Source organism: Chiloscyllium punctatum, chromosome 9, assembly GCF_047496795.1.
Source record: "Chiloscyllium punctatum isolate Juve2018m chromosome 9, sChiPun1.3, whole genome shotgun sequence".
Classification (NCBI taxonomy): domain Eukaryota; kingdom Metazoa; phylum Chordata; class Chondrichthyes; order Orectolobiformes; family Hemiscylliidae; genus Chiloscyllium; species Chiloscyllium punctatum.
Genome location: NC_092747.1, coordinates 118446024 through 118461865, shown reverse-complemented (window position 1 = coordinate 118461865; position 15842 = coordinate 118446024).

Sequence of the window (15842 nt, the reverse complement as noted above, 5' to 3'; positions counted from 1 at the left end):
ATAGAAGTTGGTCTCAATTTTTCACCTCAGAGATACAGGTTAAAGGTTAAACTTTAAGTCAAGCTGATGAAATGGACAATGCTGCCAAGGAGCTTGTGAGGAAATAGAAGGTATGACCACACAGAGCAGACCATACATGTGAACCAATAAACAGATCTGCATCATCCAACATCAGCACCAGTGTTTCACATTTTATACTGGTCGTATAAGTTAGCCCTCATTTTTGGAAGAATTATTTGAAGCTTCAAATGTTACCTTATATACTGGTGATCTACTGTATATAAACTCTTCAAGTGTTTACTTTACCAAAGGATACCTGCGGCAATCCCAATAAATGCAAACTATACTCAACAAAGCTTAACAAAGGCACCCCGATATGTTTTTCAACAAGAAACCTTGGGAAGTTCAACAATGATGCCAACCTGAATATCTTTCATGCCAGCCCAGCTTGCTAACTCAAAGAAAGGCCAATGTTCAGACCTGAGCAGCCTTCGGTGTATACATATTCAGTTTCATGCTACTCGATTAATCATTGAATCATGAAGGAGTCTTCAGCAAATCATTGACTTATTCAGTGAATTCAAATCAACAGCTATTAGCCCTGGGCATATCACAGAGAGTGCATCAATAAGTTCAGGTTACCCGAAATACATTTCGAACCTATAATGTTTAATTGATTAGATTAGATTACTTACAGTGTGGAAACAGGCCCTTCGGCCCAACAAGTCCACACCGCCCCACCGAAGCGCAACCCACCCATACCCCTACACCTACCCCTATGGGCAACTTAGCATGACCAATTCACCTGACCTGCACATCTTTGGAGTGTGGGAGGAAACCGGAGCACCCGGAGGAAACCCACGCAAACACGGGGAGAATGTGCAAACTCCACACAGAGAGTCGCCTGAAGCGGGAATTGAACCCGGGTCTCTGGCGCTGTGAGGCACACGGTTGCAATACTGAGGCACACCTTCTGCTTCCTACAATTGCTTAATGCTCGCACAGTTGAAGGGTGATGTTTTTGATATGTGGTCTTCTAAGCCCAATATTCATCTGTTAGCTGTGCGAAGAAGATTCTATCTGGCCAAGGTGAGTTATTGGTGAGAAAGGGTAGCTCGGCCCAAAATGTTAACTCTGATTTGTCTCCATAGATGCTGCCAGACATGATGAGCTTTTCCAGCAACTTCTATTTTTGTTTCTGACTTACAGCATCTGCAGTTCTTTCATTTTTTTTTGAGATACAGTCATGCTTGTCCAATGTCTTTATTGAAATGATGCCACGGTTTGCTTGAGTAGAGGTTTGAACATAGAACATAGAAAAGTACAGCACAGTACAGGCCCTTCAGCCATCAATGTTGTGCCAGCCTTTTACTCTACTCTAAGATCAAACGAACTTTCATGACCAACATTTTGCTATCATCCATGTATCTATCCATGAGTCACTTAAATGTCTCGAAGTATCTGATTCTACTACCACTGCTGGAAATGGATTCCATGCACTCACCACTCTCCAAATAAAGAACCTACCTCTGACATCTCCCTAAACCTTCCTCCAATCACCTTACAATTATGCCCCTCATGATAGCCATTTCCGCCCTATCTAAATCTCGCATCATCTTGTACACTTATATCAAATCATGTCTCATCCTTCTTCACTCTAGTGACAAAAGGCTTAGCTCCCTCAACCTTTCTTCATAAAACAGGCCCTTCAGTCCAGGCAGCATCCTGGTAAAGCCCCTCTGCATCCTCTCTGAAGCTTCCACATCCTTTCTATAATGAGGCAACCAGAACTGAACACAATATTCCAAGTGCGGTCTAACCAGGGTTTTATAGAGTTGCAGCATAACCTTGCGGCTCTTAAACTCAACCCCCCTGCTAATGAAAGTCAATGCACTATATGCCTTCTTAACAACCCTATCAACTTGAGTGGCAACTTTGAAAGATCTTTGGACTTGACATTAACCTTGAGGAGCAACAGTTGGGACAAATATGAGTCAGCAGCTTATTATTTGTTGTCTATTTGGACACAAAATCACAAATGGGGGAGTGATGTTTTCATGACTGATGCTCCATTTGCCATGTTTTGTTGGGTGCCCCCAATTATGTAATTGGATGTATAAATACAACTAACTCGTTCAAAGCATGTAAAGGCTTCTATATCTCAAGTGGAATTTGTTTGGTTCAAGAGAAAAGGTACTGAATTGTAAGAAAGCTAGCACAAATGGAAGCATTTGGCAAATAATATGCCAAATAATGTGCCAGAAAAATGTAATCTTCTGTGTGCAAAAAGCAGAATGAAGAAGAACATGATACACACGCTCACAGACGTAAGACATAAATTTGAACCATTGGTTTAAAAGTTTATAGTCCCACATTTTCTCAAAGGTATCTATTCAGTTTATGTACAATCAAAGCTAAAAGTACCTCAGGAAAACAATATTCTGGAGCCCTACTGAGAGTGCAAAGTATGCAAAATCAAGCTTCAATATTTATACCTCTTGTTTGCACGAGATAGATAAAAAGGATAGATGAACAGGCAGGTGAACAAGTGATAGGTGGGCAGATAGTTAGATCAGTGAATTATCGCAAAGGCTTGGAGATGCTATGGAGCTGATCATTGTCAGTGTTATCTCACTGGACATAAAGCTGAAAGCCCATGTCACATGTTGCTGAAATGTCTGCTACATTTCAAGTGATGAAAGAACTTTACAAGAATGGTGCTAGGACTCAAGAGTCTGAGTTATAGGGAGAGTTTGGACAAACTGGGACTTTTTCTTCAGAGCGAGGGAGACTGCGGGGAGATCTTATAGAAGTGTATAAGGTCATGAGGGGCATGAATAGAATGAATGCACTTAGACTTTTGCTGAGGGGTTGGACATTCAAGGAGTAGAGCGCATCAGTTTAAGGTTAGAGGGGGAAAGAATAAAAAGGAACCTGAGGGGAAACTTTTTTATAGAGAGGGTATAATGAGCTGCCAGTGGAAGTAGTTGAGGTGGGTGCATTATCAACATTTAAAAGGCAAGCAGACAAATGCACGGATAGAGAAAAGATTAGAAGGATATGGGCCAAATGCAGGGAAATGACATTAGCGTTGATGGACAATTTCATCAGAATGGACCAATTTGGGCCAAAGGGCCTGTCTTTGTGCTGAAGGACTCTATAACTCTATGATGGAACATTAAACAGAATATCCTATATAGTCATGTGTACTCAAGTACAGGAGTACAGAAGTACAGTGAAAAGTTCATAATGTCACCTCTCATGGTGCCATCTTAGGTACAAAGTACTGAGGTATAAATCTTACATTAAAAAATGAATAAAAAAGAAAAGTTGCATTACCTTACAAGGGTTCATAGTATAAGTTAGAAATAAGACATAGTTAAAATGATAAACATTGCAGTCAGATAAACAGATTACATTGCAGTATATGAGCGCAGGAGCTTCAACACGCAGTCTGACCAGCCTCACAAGTCGCTGACCTCCTATGCCCGACCCCAGTCCAACAAACATCTCCACTCCGTTCCATGCCTCCAGCCCACTCTCCTCCTGCTCTCAACCGCTCCAGGGTCAGCTTTCTTATCAGAAAAAAAACACTTTAATATCTTAGAAAAAAAAGAAGAAAAAAAGGGAAACAAAAGCAGATGGATTGAGAAACCAGGTCACTGCCTACTCTGCTGTCGCCATCTTGTAAAGTGGAGTGGAATTTGTTTGAATTCTGAAGAATACATAAACAAAAGTAACAATTCAGAATCCTTCAAAATCTCAATTGAGTTTACTCAAGTATTGGTTCAAAATCAAGGAGACTGTAATCATGCAATTTAGAGAGGTTGGTGGGCCCAGTCATGAAATAACACAGTCTACTCAGACATGCTGATGAACTGGAACTGAGACTTGAGGCAGATTAGATTTCTGAAGTATTTTTTACAAATCCACCGACTCACACAGCTACCTGGATTACACCTCTTCCCACCCTACCGCTTGCAAAAATGCCACACCGTATTCCCAATTCCTCCGCCTCCGCCGTATCTGCTCCCAGGAGGACCAGTTCCACCACAGAACACACCAGATGGCCTCCTTCTTTAGAGACCACAATTTCCCTTCCCATGTGGTTAAAGATGCCCTCCAACGCATCTCGTCTACATCCCGCACCTCCGCCTTCAGACCCCACCCCTCCAACTGTAACAAGGACAGAACGCCCCTGGTGCTCACCTTCCACCCTACCCGACCATCAGGGATATATTTCCCTCCCCACCCCTTTCCACCTTCCGCAAAGACCGTTCCCTTCGTGAATACCTGGTTAGGTCCACGCCCTCCCCCCCCCCCCCCCCCCCCCCCCACAACCCACCCTCCCATCCTGGCACCTTCCCCTGCCACCGCAGGAACTGTAAAACCTGCGCCCACACCTCCTCCCTCACCTCCATCCAAGGCCCTAAAGGAGCCTTCCACATCCATCAAAGTTTTACCTGTACATCCACTAATATCATTTATTGTATCCGTTGCTCCCAATGCAGTCTCCCCTACATTGGGGAGACTGGGCACCTCCTAGCAGAGCACTTTAGGGAAAATCTCCAGGACACCCGCACCAATCAACCACACCACCCCGTGGCCCAACATTTCAACTCCCCATCCCACTCTGCCGAGGACATGGAGGTCCTGGGCCTCCTTCACCGCCGCTCCCTCACCACCAGACGCCTGGAGGAAGAACGCCTCATCTTCCGCCTCGGAACACTTCAACCCTAGGGCATCAATGTGGACTTCACCAGTTTCCTCATTTCCCCTTCCCCCACCTCACTCTAGTTCCAAACTTTCAGCTCAGCACTGTCCCTATGACTTGTCCAGACTTGTCCTACCTGCCTATCTCCTTTTCCAATTATCCACTCCACCCTGTCCTCCCTGACCTATCACCTTCATCCCCTCCCCCACTCACCCATTGTACTCTATGCTACTTTCTCCCCACCCCCACCCTCCTCTAGCTTATCTCTCCACGCTTCAGGCTCACTGTCTTTATTCCTGATGAAGGGCTTTTGCCCGAAACGTCGATTTCGCTGCTCCTTGGGTGCTGCCTGAACTACTGTGCTCTTCCAGCACCACTAATCCGGAAGTAGATTTCTGAAGTGGCTAGAATTAGATAGTTTTACTTACCTTCAGATGGCATGATTTGGAATGAATATTCCTTTCACAGATACTCACAGTCATGCAAAACAAAACACACCATGTCCATTCATGTCTGTCTTTATTATTCCTCTCATATTTAACTATATTTCTCCATTCTTCCATGTGATGTGGGCATTGTTCGCATGAGGTGCCCATTCCTAATTGCCACTGAGCAGGGTGGCTTGCTAGACCATTTCATAGGGCTGTTCTGAGTCAATTATATAGCTGTGATTCTGGAGTTACATTCAGGTTCCTTCACTAAAGGACATCAGTGAAGCAGATGAGTTTTCCCTACCATAAGTGGTGATTTCATTTTCACCATTAGTTGGATTAGATTTATATTCGAGATTTATTAATTGAGCTTTAAACTCTGTTGGCTGCCTTGCTGATGTTTATGCCCCGTACCCAGACCATTCCCAAGCAGAAAGTTTCCACATTAATTTTGCTTTCACTTCTGCAACACCTATTGGAAGTTTTCTTATAGAGAGCACTCATGGACATCAAAGCAGTAGTATGTAACTTGGCTATCAAAATAAGCTGTTATTTGCATCAAAACATCAAAGTTCTGAAAGATATCCAGTGGCTTTTGATTAAAGCTTTGAAGGCTCTCAAAGCGATCAGAATGAAGCTTCAAGGAAACTCTCAAGTGTTCTTTTGTGAAATGTGAAATGTGTATTTTACATCAATTGCTATAGAATGCAATCAGCAGCTCACACATTTAAAATAAAAGTAAAGAGTTACAGAAAGGAAAAGGTAATAGATGTACTGGATACACTCAACTTCATCATTAAGTATATTCAATGTGGAGATAGCCACATTTTTAAATAGTGTGGGAATCAAGGATCAGGGGGAAAAGGCAGGGAGGTGCAGTTGAGGAACATCAGATCAGCCATGGAAGGTTCATTTCCAGACGTTTTGTCACCCTACTAGGTAACATATTCAGTGGGCCTCAGGCAAAGCACTGTACATGCTTCCCGCTTTCTATTGATAAGTTTGGGTTTCTTTGGGTTGGGGATGTCACTTCCTGTGGTGATGTCATTTCCTGCAGTCCTCAATTTCTCCTATTATTTTGACTCATGTAACTTTCATGGTCTCACAGGTTTTATGATGTAGCTATTGAATGGTAGAGAAAACTCAATGGGCTGAATGGCCTATTTCTCTTTCTATGTTTTATGGTTGTATGATTCTTATGCAGTAAAATAAAACTACATCATAAAACCTGTGAAACCATGAAAGTTACATGAGTGAAAATAATAGGAGAAAGTGAGGACTGCAGGAAATGACATCACCACAGGAAATGACATCCCCAACTCAAAGAAACCCAAACATATCAATAGAAAGCAGGAATCATGTACAGTGCTTCGCCTGTGGCCCACTGAAGATGTTACCTAGTAGGGTGACAAAACGTCTGGAAATGAACCTTCCAGCTCAGCGAGCAAACCTACATCCAAAAGCACATCTAGTCAGGCAGTATCTGAGGAGCAGGATAAGTCGATAAGTTTCCGGAGCAGGATAAGTTTCCGGATTAACCATTCATGAGTCCTGACAAAGTGTTATATACGAAATATCAACTCCCTTGCTCCTCAGATGCTACTTGATCTGCTGTGCTTTTTCCAGCATTATACTTTATCAGATCAAAACTATTAAAACTGTGCAGATATAAGAAGCATAGAAACAATTACAAAAGCAATGAATTTAAAGATACTAAATTATATGCCATAAACAATACTATATAAAAGCAATGGGAAAAGGGCCAGGCATGAAACCTGTCTGTTTCACCCTCTCTCATTCTTCCCCACTCTGTCTCTCTCTCTCTCTCTCTCTCTGCCTTTTCCAAATCACACAGTTCTCTTAATTCTGTCAAAAATAATTTGTCTTGTTAATGTCTAAAAAAATACCATCTCCAACTAAATATCTGCCAATTCCCTGCAACTCACATTCCATTTTCAGGCACAAACCTGATTTTCTCTTCACTCTGTGCAATAGCAAATGGTTATTTTTCTTTACCCCTCCTGTTTAAATTTGTTACTAAAATCCAGATCTGTGCTGGATACCTCCAGTTTCAGGTTTGATGCCAGAATGCATCAGATGCTGTAGGAATATTGAAAGACAGATCAGGAGATAGGAAGTGGGAAATCATAGGAATTACAGTATAATTAACTGCTTTGTTAAATAATGATTCATGAAAGTGACAGTGGCAGCCGTTTTCTGATAAAAGGTGGCTAAGGGTAGCCACTTGGGCTAGAACCACCTTGGTACCATGAGAGAGATCTCTTGAAATGGAAAATGTTCCAAAGGAAAACAGATCGAGGTATCCATGACAACTCAGCCAAAGGGCTGCTGGACAGAACAAGACTGTCAAGATCCAGAAAGGAGATGCAGCAGAGTTAACATCTCCAGAGTGATTGTTGGTGGGAAGATGTTGGTATTTATGCTGGAGATAGGGTTGGAGGAGAGGGGTAGAGTAAATGATAGGTGGAGATGGAGTCCACAGAGAGAGAGAGAGAGAGAAGGAAAGAGAAAGAGAGAATAACAGTTGGTCTGACAAAGGAATGGGTAAAGGTCAGCCTGGGAGAATCAATAGCTGTTAATGGGGACCAAAGATAGCTGACAATGGGTTGTTTATGATAGAAACCTGTGACTGGGCCTGGTGTGTGGGAGTTGGGGTTAGGACATGGGAGAAGATGCTCAGGCCTTAAAATTATTGAACACAATATTGAACCCTGAAATTTGCAGAGTTAACAAGTGGAAAATGTTTTTCCAGCTTCCCCATTGGCAGCTAATGATTCTCCCAGACTGAGCTATACCCATTCTTTTGTCTGCCCAACTGATTTCTCTCTCTCTCTCTCTGAGCTCCATCTTCAACTATCATTTATTCCTCTCCCCTCCTCCCACCCCATCTTCAGCAGATATACCAACGTTTTCACTTCTGAAGAAAGGGCACTGGACCAGAAACATTAACTCTGCTTTCTTTCCACAGATGCTGCCAGACCTGCTGAGTTTTTTTCCAGCAATTTCTGTCCTTTGTTAAGATCCATGACCTGAAGAGCTGAAAAAGTGAACGAGAGAAGCTTTCATTCACTCCTCGGACCTAGTGTACTTTGAATTTAGACATATGGACATCCCCTATATACTTGCGTACACAAGCCGTTGCAACTGCTGAATCTGAATTGATGTTTTGAATACCATTACTTCAGAAAAAAAATTAACAAGCCAGGCAAGCCAGACTAATCTTGTTTTCCTCTTCTAACATAACTTTTATCCTTCCTTACTTTAAATCTTGGATACACATTTTAGTGAATAAATGTATCACTGCAACTTTCTGCAATAGTTTTTCGTAAATTCACATTTATCTTGTTGCAAGCTGCCAGTTAGCTTTTAATTGAACTATTTGGAAAGTAAACAGAGGTTATATACTATCTTATACAAGTTCTTAGTTCATGATACATTTTGAAGAAAAGCCTGGAAAATGGATATGAAAAGATATTGTTAAAAAAGATGAGTGGAAGCATTTAAAAATAAACAAGGAGGCCAAGTTTGGGTCAGTTCTGACTGCTATGATACATTTATTTACCAAATAAGGGGTACACATAGACATTCTCGTTCGTGAGAAGTGGAGACATGGCATTCTGCTATCATTGGCATATGAAGTACAGTCAAAAAGAAAATATTTTTATTTTTGTCTCAATCATGCTGCCTACAAAAATGTCTTACCTCAAAACAGTCATTTATCCAATGTGAAGATAAAGTTTTAAATTAGTTTGAGAAACTCGTTTTGCCCAAGCTATGTTGAGCACATATTTTTCTTAACATAATCAGATCACTATTAATAGTCAGTGTTTTCCTTCATTGAATCATTTTATTTGCACTTCACATTAATAAGAGTCACCCTTTTTTGGATTATGAAAAGGGAGAGTGAGTAATTGAGGTAAGATGGCCAACTAGTGAATATCTTCAGTAGTTACTTGATTCCTTATAGGAATAAATTATATAAGGAATTTATCCTAATCCAAGTATCAGAATCTAGAAAAAGAACAGAACTAAATGCCAAGACATCTTACTCATTGAATGTACTCAGTCAAATTATTTTTATTTTAAGAAACAACATAGTCTGATCTGTCAGTCAATAAAACCAGACATCTCTGTTGCAGCCATTCGGAGATTAAAGCATTAATGAGCAATAACTAGTAGAAAACTATTTATTACCATTATCCAGAATCATCAGGGTAACACTGAAGTCATTTGGCAATCAAGGAGCACTATGGGTGCCATGTGAAATGATGTGTCCATAAAAATAAATGCTTACATTTATAAAACACCTTTCAGATCATCAAGACAACTCAAAGTGTTTTACAATCAATGAGGTAGAGTTGGTTCTGCTAAAATACATGTTTCTTCAACACGAATTGGCTATAACATGATTGAAGAACTTAGACCAATATTTGTAGAAAGTGAGCTTTTCTTACCTGTATTGGCTATAATGCAATTCCGGTAATGCTATTACATGATTTTCTTATAACATGGGATCACACAGGAGCAGAACGATCGCGTTATATCAGAACGGACTTGACTTTTAAATTTTAGCTACAGTTGTAACCTAAGAACTATGGAAGCAAGTTTGTCTCGAAATATCTCAGAAACAACATAATGATAATAAGCAGATAATTTCTGTTTAGTGATGTTAGCTTAAGGATAAATATTGGCCAGGATATTAGGGATAACATCACCGCTCTTTTTCAAGACAGTACTATGTGGTTTTACAGTTATCCGAAAGAACAGAAAAGGTTTTGGCTTAGAATTTGAAATTACATTCAAACTGACAGTGACAACTGATATATACACTAAAGTGGATGCACTAGGGGTGCAGGATCCTTAAATAAATTAGAATGCCTGCCTAATCCATCAGTTACACTAAAATGACATTTCAACATTTTTAAAATTTCTACCTGAAAATCGTAATCTATATTTTTCTTGTTGTTATTTTGTAGGTTTATATGAAATCTGTTCCCCAAAATGGTAAATTGCAGAGTGGATCATACTTCCATTGACCTTGTATAAATGTTCTACTCATGGAAGTAGTTCCTTACCTTTCAAATACCTGAGATCGATATGGAAGAAAAAAACTGTGGTATAAGACATGTACACAGGTCTGTACAAGCAGGATTATAGATTTAACCTGAAAATAATACTCTAAAAGAGTGTCTGAATGAGAACTTACACAGCTGAATCTGGGTTTGAAAGATGACAAGTTGGACTTTCCAATATCTGGATTAGTGGTGCTGGAAGAGCACAGCAGTTCAGGCAGCATCCAAGGAACTTCCAAATAGAATTTTCGGGCAAAAGCCCTTCCCAAAACGTCGATTTCAAAGCTCATTGGATGCTGCCTGAACTGCTGTGCTCTTCCAGCACCACTAATCCAGAATCTGGTTTCCAGCATCTGCAGTCATTGTTTTTACCTCGTAGACTTTCCAATAGCCCGGACAGTTGTTGTTCCAGCATAGATGGGAGTTGTGAATGTGATTGCTGCTGAATTCCCATCAAAGCAGACTTCTAAGTATTACCTGGGAAATTGAAGATTCCACTGGGAAATACCGGTTTGTCTGGAACCTGCTGAAAGTCTCCATTTAAGTCAGAGAATTCAGAGGGCACTGATGAAATCAACTCAATAGTTACTCAGGAAAAGACTATTAAATGCAAAATTTAACTCTTGAGTAACTATCAACAGACTCACACACTGCGAAGAACAATCCTCACCCCACCCCCCAAGGTCCAACTTCCCCGAGACCCTGACTTCTCCCGCACTCCTGTCCTCCCTGCAGCCAGCTCGACCTGATCCCTCATTGGACCAGACCCTATTTAACCAACCCCCACTCCCCTCACTGGCACTGGACCTCTAGACCTGTCACACAATGTTCCCAACCCACTTACCAGACCCGATTTCTTCCACCTACCCCAATCTACCCTAAACATTGCATCACTTCTCTGGCTCACCTGTCAACTTGCACCATCATACCTTATCGACTTGGCATAAAATCCATACAGTGCACTTCCATCTAACTGGCAAACATTATCAACATTTAAAAGGCATCTGGATGGATAGTTGAATAGAAAGGGTTTGGAGGGAAATGGGCCAGGCACTAGCAGATGGGACTAGATTGGGTTGGGATATCTGATTGGCATGGACAAGTTGGACTGATGGGTCTGTTTCTGTGCTGTACATCTCTATGACTCTATGGCCGTACCCAGATGGCACAGTATTTACTTGGCACCTTACCCATCTATTATCTTACATACTCAACACTAACCATAATTATGTGGCATCCTAACCCCTGAACGATATCTCTACCTAACTGGCTTACTTACCTGCCACCTTGAGGAAAGAGGATAGCCCTCCTGTCCACCACTCCATTCAACAGGGGTTGAATGGGTAGACGGCTAGGGTTTAAATATGGCACCGAGGGGCATGAACACCAGAAGGTCTCTGAATCTATGAGCATGTCCACTACTAATGAGTGCGTGAGGGTGTAAGAGTAGCACTGTGGAGGCAGATGTAACTTAATGAGGTGAACAGCTGAAAATCACATGGGTAATCTTGTTCAATCTTCTGGAAAACAAATTTGCAAATAAGCCTTGAAAATTGAAACTAAACCAATTTCCACCTATTGACTTTGTTTTTCTCCCTCTCCACAAATCTGCTGTGTTTCTCCAGCCCTTACTATTTTTATATGTTTTGTACATTCAGCCTGATAAACACATCCCTTTTGCAAGAACCTTTAAGCAAATCAAAGGCAATAAGTTGCATTGCACTAGACAGTACGAAATTCAAAAGACTGGAATTCTTGTGGTTTGTGAAACACCAGAAGCTATTTATCATAGAAGGCAAATGGGAAAGTTTTCAGAAAACCCTAAGGATTAAATCTTTGATTAATTGGCATCATATTGATGATTCCACATCACTGACGAACCCAAACTTTAGCTCAGATTGCCTACAGTGTGGAAATAGGCCCTCTGGCCCAACAAGTCCACACTGACCCTCCGAAGAGTAACCCATCCAGTCCCATTTCCCTCTGACTAATGCACCTAATGCTATGGGCAATTTAGCATGGCCAATTCATCTAATCTGTACATTTTGGACTATGGGAGGAAACCAGATCACCTGAAGGAAACCCACGCAGACACGGGGAGAATGTGCAAACTCCACACAGACAGTCACCCTAGGCTGGAATCAAACCTGGGTCCCTGGCACTGTGAGGTAGCAGTGCTAGCCAATGGGCCACTGTGCTGCCCTGTTGCCATAAGTCACGTTGCATCATTATAAAGTGACACTACGCAATTACTTTTAATTCTAGGTGTTCTTAAAGTACTACATATGGACTTTTGTTGAGAAAAGAATTAAAACCAGACTGATTTTTTAACATATGCTCCAAACTTATGTGAAATGATGCTATTCTGTAAAGATTAAACCTGGTATTAAACTGCTTTAGTTTATTTTCAGCAGTAAGGGTTAAAGAAGTAATGCTCAAGAGTATTACTCAAGGAAGGAACCCAATTATACAATTCGAGTATAAATATTTACTGCAATTGCATTCAAAATATTTTTTTTCTTTGGTGTTTGTTTTGAATTTAAGAGAATTATTATTTAACTGTACTGGGTCATTGCTCAATATTTTTTGCCAGCCTGCTGATTCACAACACAGGGTATGGACAGCATTACATCTCTGTCACACTACCAAAAGCATAGTAACAGGAGCCCATTTCACTCTGGGTGCTACACACCAGTGCAGCCACGACTGGTTTTACCAGCTTGAGAAGGGGATCTGCATGCCTATTCTTTGTGTACACTAAAAGCAGCTTAATCAGCACTATTTTGTCATCACACAGTCCTCCTGGTTGATGTGTCTCTTGTCCAAAGTAGGACCTGACACGTGCATTGTGTGAATTTGTACAGTGTTCACCAAAGGTCAAAGGTTCACCTGTAAATGTGATCCAGCAATTATGTCGATTAAAGGGCAGCACTCTTGCAAGTTAGGTAAATTTATTAGCTTTTGGAAGTATCGCCAAGTATTTTTAGAGGTGTTGTGCTTAGCTCCTGGATTTTTCATTTCGTGGTGCTTTGTCTCGAAAGAATGGCTGGAGGATTTATTCACATAAGGTCTACAGTTGATATGGCAGCAGCAACTGCAGTGTATCTGGGTCTACAACACTACAGGGAGCTAGAGAACATACACAGTTTAAATTATGCCAAGTTAGAGCCAAAATCCTTCATTTACTTCTTACAGTGGAAGTACTTTATTTGTTTGACATGCCATCCAATACACGTAACATCTCAGCATCATGTTCATTAGTGTTTTCTTATGTACCATCCCATCGAGGTCCTTGTCTAAGTCTCCTTTAGCAGAATCTGCCTGTGTTCCCTTTCCATTTGATGGATTGGCAACAAACTATCCTTTACTCCAGTCATAACTATTACCCAACTAGACTTGGTGATTTGTCATGTGTCAATCCAAACTCAATATGAGCCATCAAGGTACATGTAAGGCTTATATTTGAGCTAATAGGTTCACATTAAGGATCAACTGATGAGGTTCTTCATCATCGATGTGGAGTTGAGCTTTTCGCACCTGGTTGGGTAAGCCAGGTGTCTTCAGTATCTGTAACCAGGAAATCATTCCACAAAGTTAATTGTGAGAAGAAGACAGGTAGAAAGTAAGTTCTATGGTCACATTATTTCCAACTTGCTCATCATGTTGGATAGTATGATGAATATGAACTGGGAGATGAGAAGGACCATAAAGCAGAAACACACAATCAGTGCCAACGTTGCCAATGATATTGGCTGGCACTGATATTTCTCCATTGTAGTCAATCCAATGTAACAAATAACTATCTCTTCCATAGGCCTCAAGTGATGCAGGTATCATTTCTCTCCTGCCTTTTTTGTTCTGCCACTTTCTATAGTGTGTCGTCTCACATCGAGAAGGTGGTAGGATATCAGTGTTTGCAATTCTTCAGGTGATAGTTTGGGATGGCTTGGTAGCTCAGTAGTTACCACTGCTACCTCACAGTGCCGGGAATCCAGGTTCAATTCCACCTTCGGATGATTGTGTGGAGTTGGTACATTCTCACTGTGTCTCTGTGGGTTTCCTCCGGATGCTCTGGTTTCTTTCCACAGTCCAAAAATGTGCAAGTTAATTGGATTGGCCATGCTAAATTGCACATGATGCCCAGGGATATGCAGGCTTGGTGGATTAGCCATGGAGGATACAGGGATTGGGTGGGGTGCTCTTTGGAGGGTCGATGTGGACTCAGTGGGCTAAATGGTCTTCTTCCACACTGTAGGGATTCTATGATATGCTGTTATAGCTGAATAGCAGAAGGAATATGGAAGCACATGGGTGGTGGGTGTGAGGTTAGCTGGATTGATAACTTTGCGAAAATAAGGTAGCGTATTCGGATTTCAGATCTGACCCCTGAGAGGCAACTCACGCTGATGATTAAATGGCCGCAGTGCAATGCAAGAGGGATTCAGTGGGTAGGAAGTACTGTAAAGATGCATTAACTGCCCTGGATCGTTCACATGAGGTCATTAGATTTCACGTGGGCATTGTTGTCAAGTCCTCAATGTGAAGTGTCAGGAACAATCTTCCTTCAGCATCTGGACATACTACCTATTAATGTCATAAAGCCTCCTGGCTTTCTGCAGAGTACAGCATTTCTCTTGCTGTCCACCTCCACTACCAATGTGTCCAAAGTTGTAACAGTGACCCTGGAACCTTTTTGTTAGATTAGATTTTCTACAGTTTGGAAACAGGCCCTTTGGTCCATCAAGTCCACACCGCCCCTCCAAAGAAAAACCCACCCAAACCCATTCTCCTACCCTGTATTTACCCCTGACTAATGCACTTAACATTATGGGCAATTTAGCATGGCCAATTCACCTGATCTGCACATCTTTGGATTGTGGGAGGAAACCCACGCAGACACAGGGAGAACGTGCAAACTCCACAAAGACAGGCGGGAATCGAACCTAGGACTTTGGTACTGGGAGGCAGCAGTGCTAACCACTGAGCCACCATGCCACCCATGATTCTCTGTTCTTTTTGGAGAAGTGTAGCAACGTTTTTTGGCAGCTTCCTGTAATTCAGAACAGCTTTCCTTTAAAACAAACAGACTTTTTTCTCTCTAGAAGGTGCATGCTAACAACACTTTTACCAACACAATCTAGAAGACAGAGGGTAGCTCTGGAAGGATGGTTCCCTGACTGGGAGGTCTGACACCACTGGTGTTCAGCAAATGTCAATGCTGGCATCTCTGTTGCTTGTAACATATAGAAATTATTTGGATGAAAATGTAGGTGGTCTGCTTAGTAACTTTGCAGTCACAGCAGTTGGTAGAGTTGTTGACAGTGAGAAAAGTTGTCAAAAGATACAGTTGGAAAGTTGGGCACATAAATGGAGTTTAATCCAGAAAAGTGTGAGATGATGCATTTTTGGAGATTAAATGATAGAGGCAAGTATACAGTAAATGGCAGGACTCTTAGGATCATTGATGTACAAAGTGGGATGCAAGAGCAAAGCTCTATGGAAGTGGCATCACAATTGGATAAGTCATGATTTGGAGATGCTGGTGTTGGGCTGAGGTGTACAAAGTTAAAAATCACACAACACCAGGTTATAGTCCAACAAGTT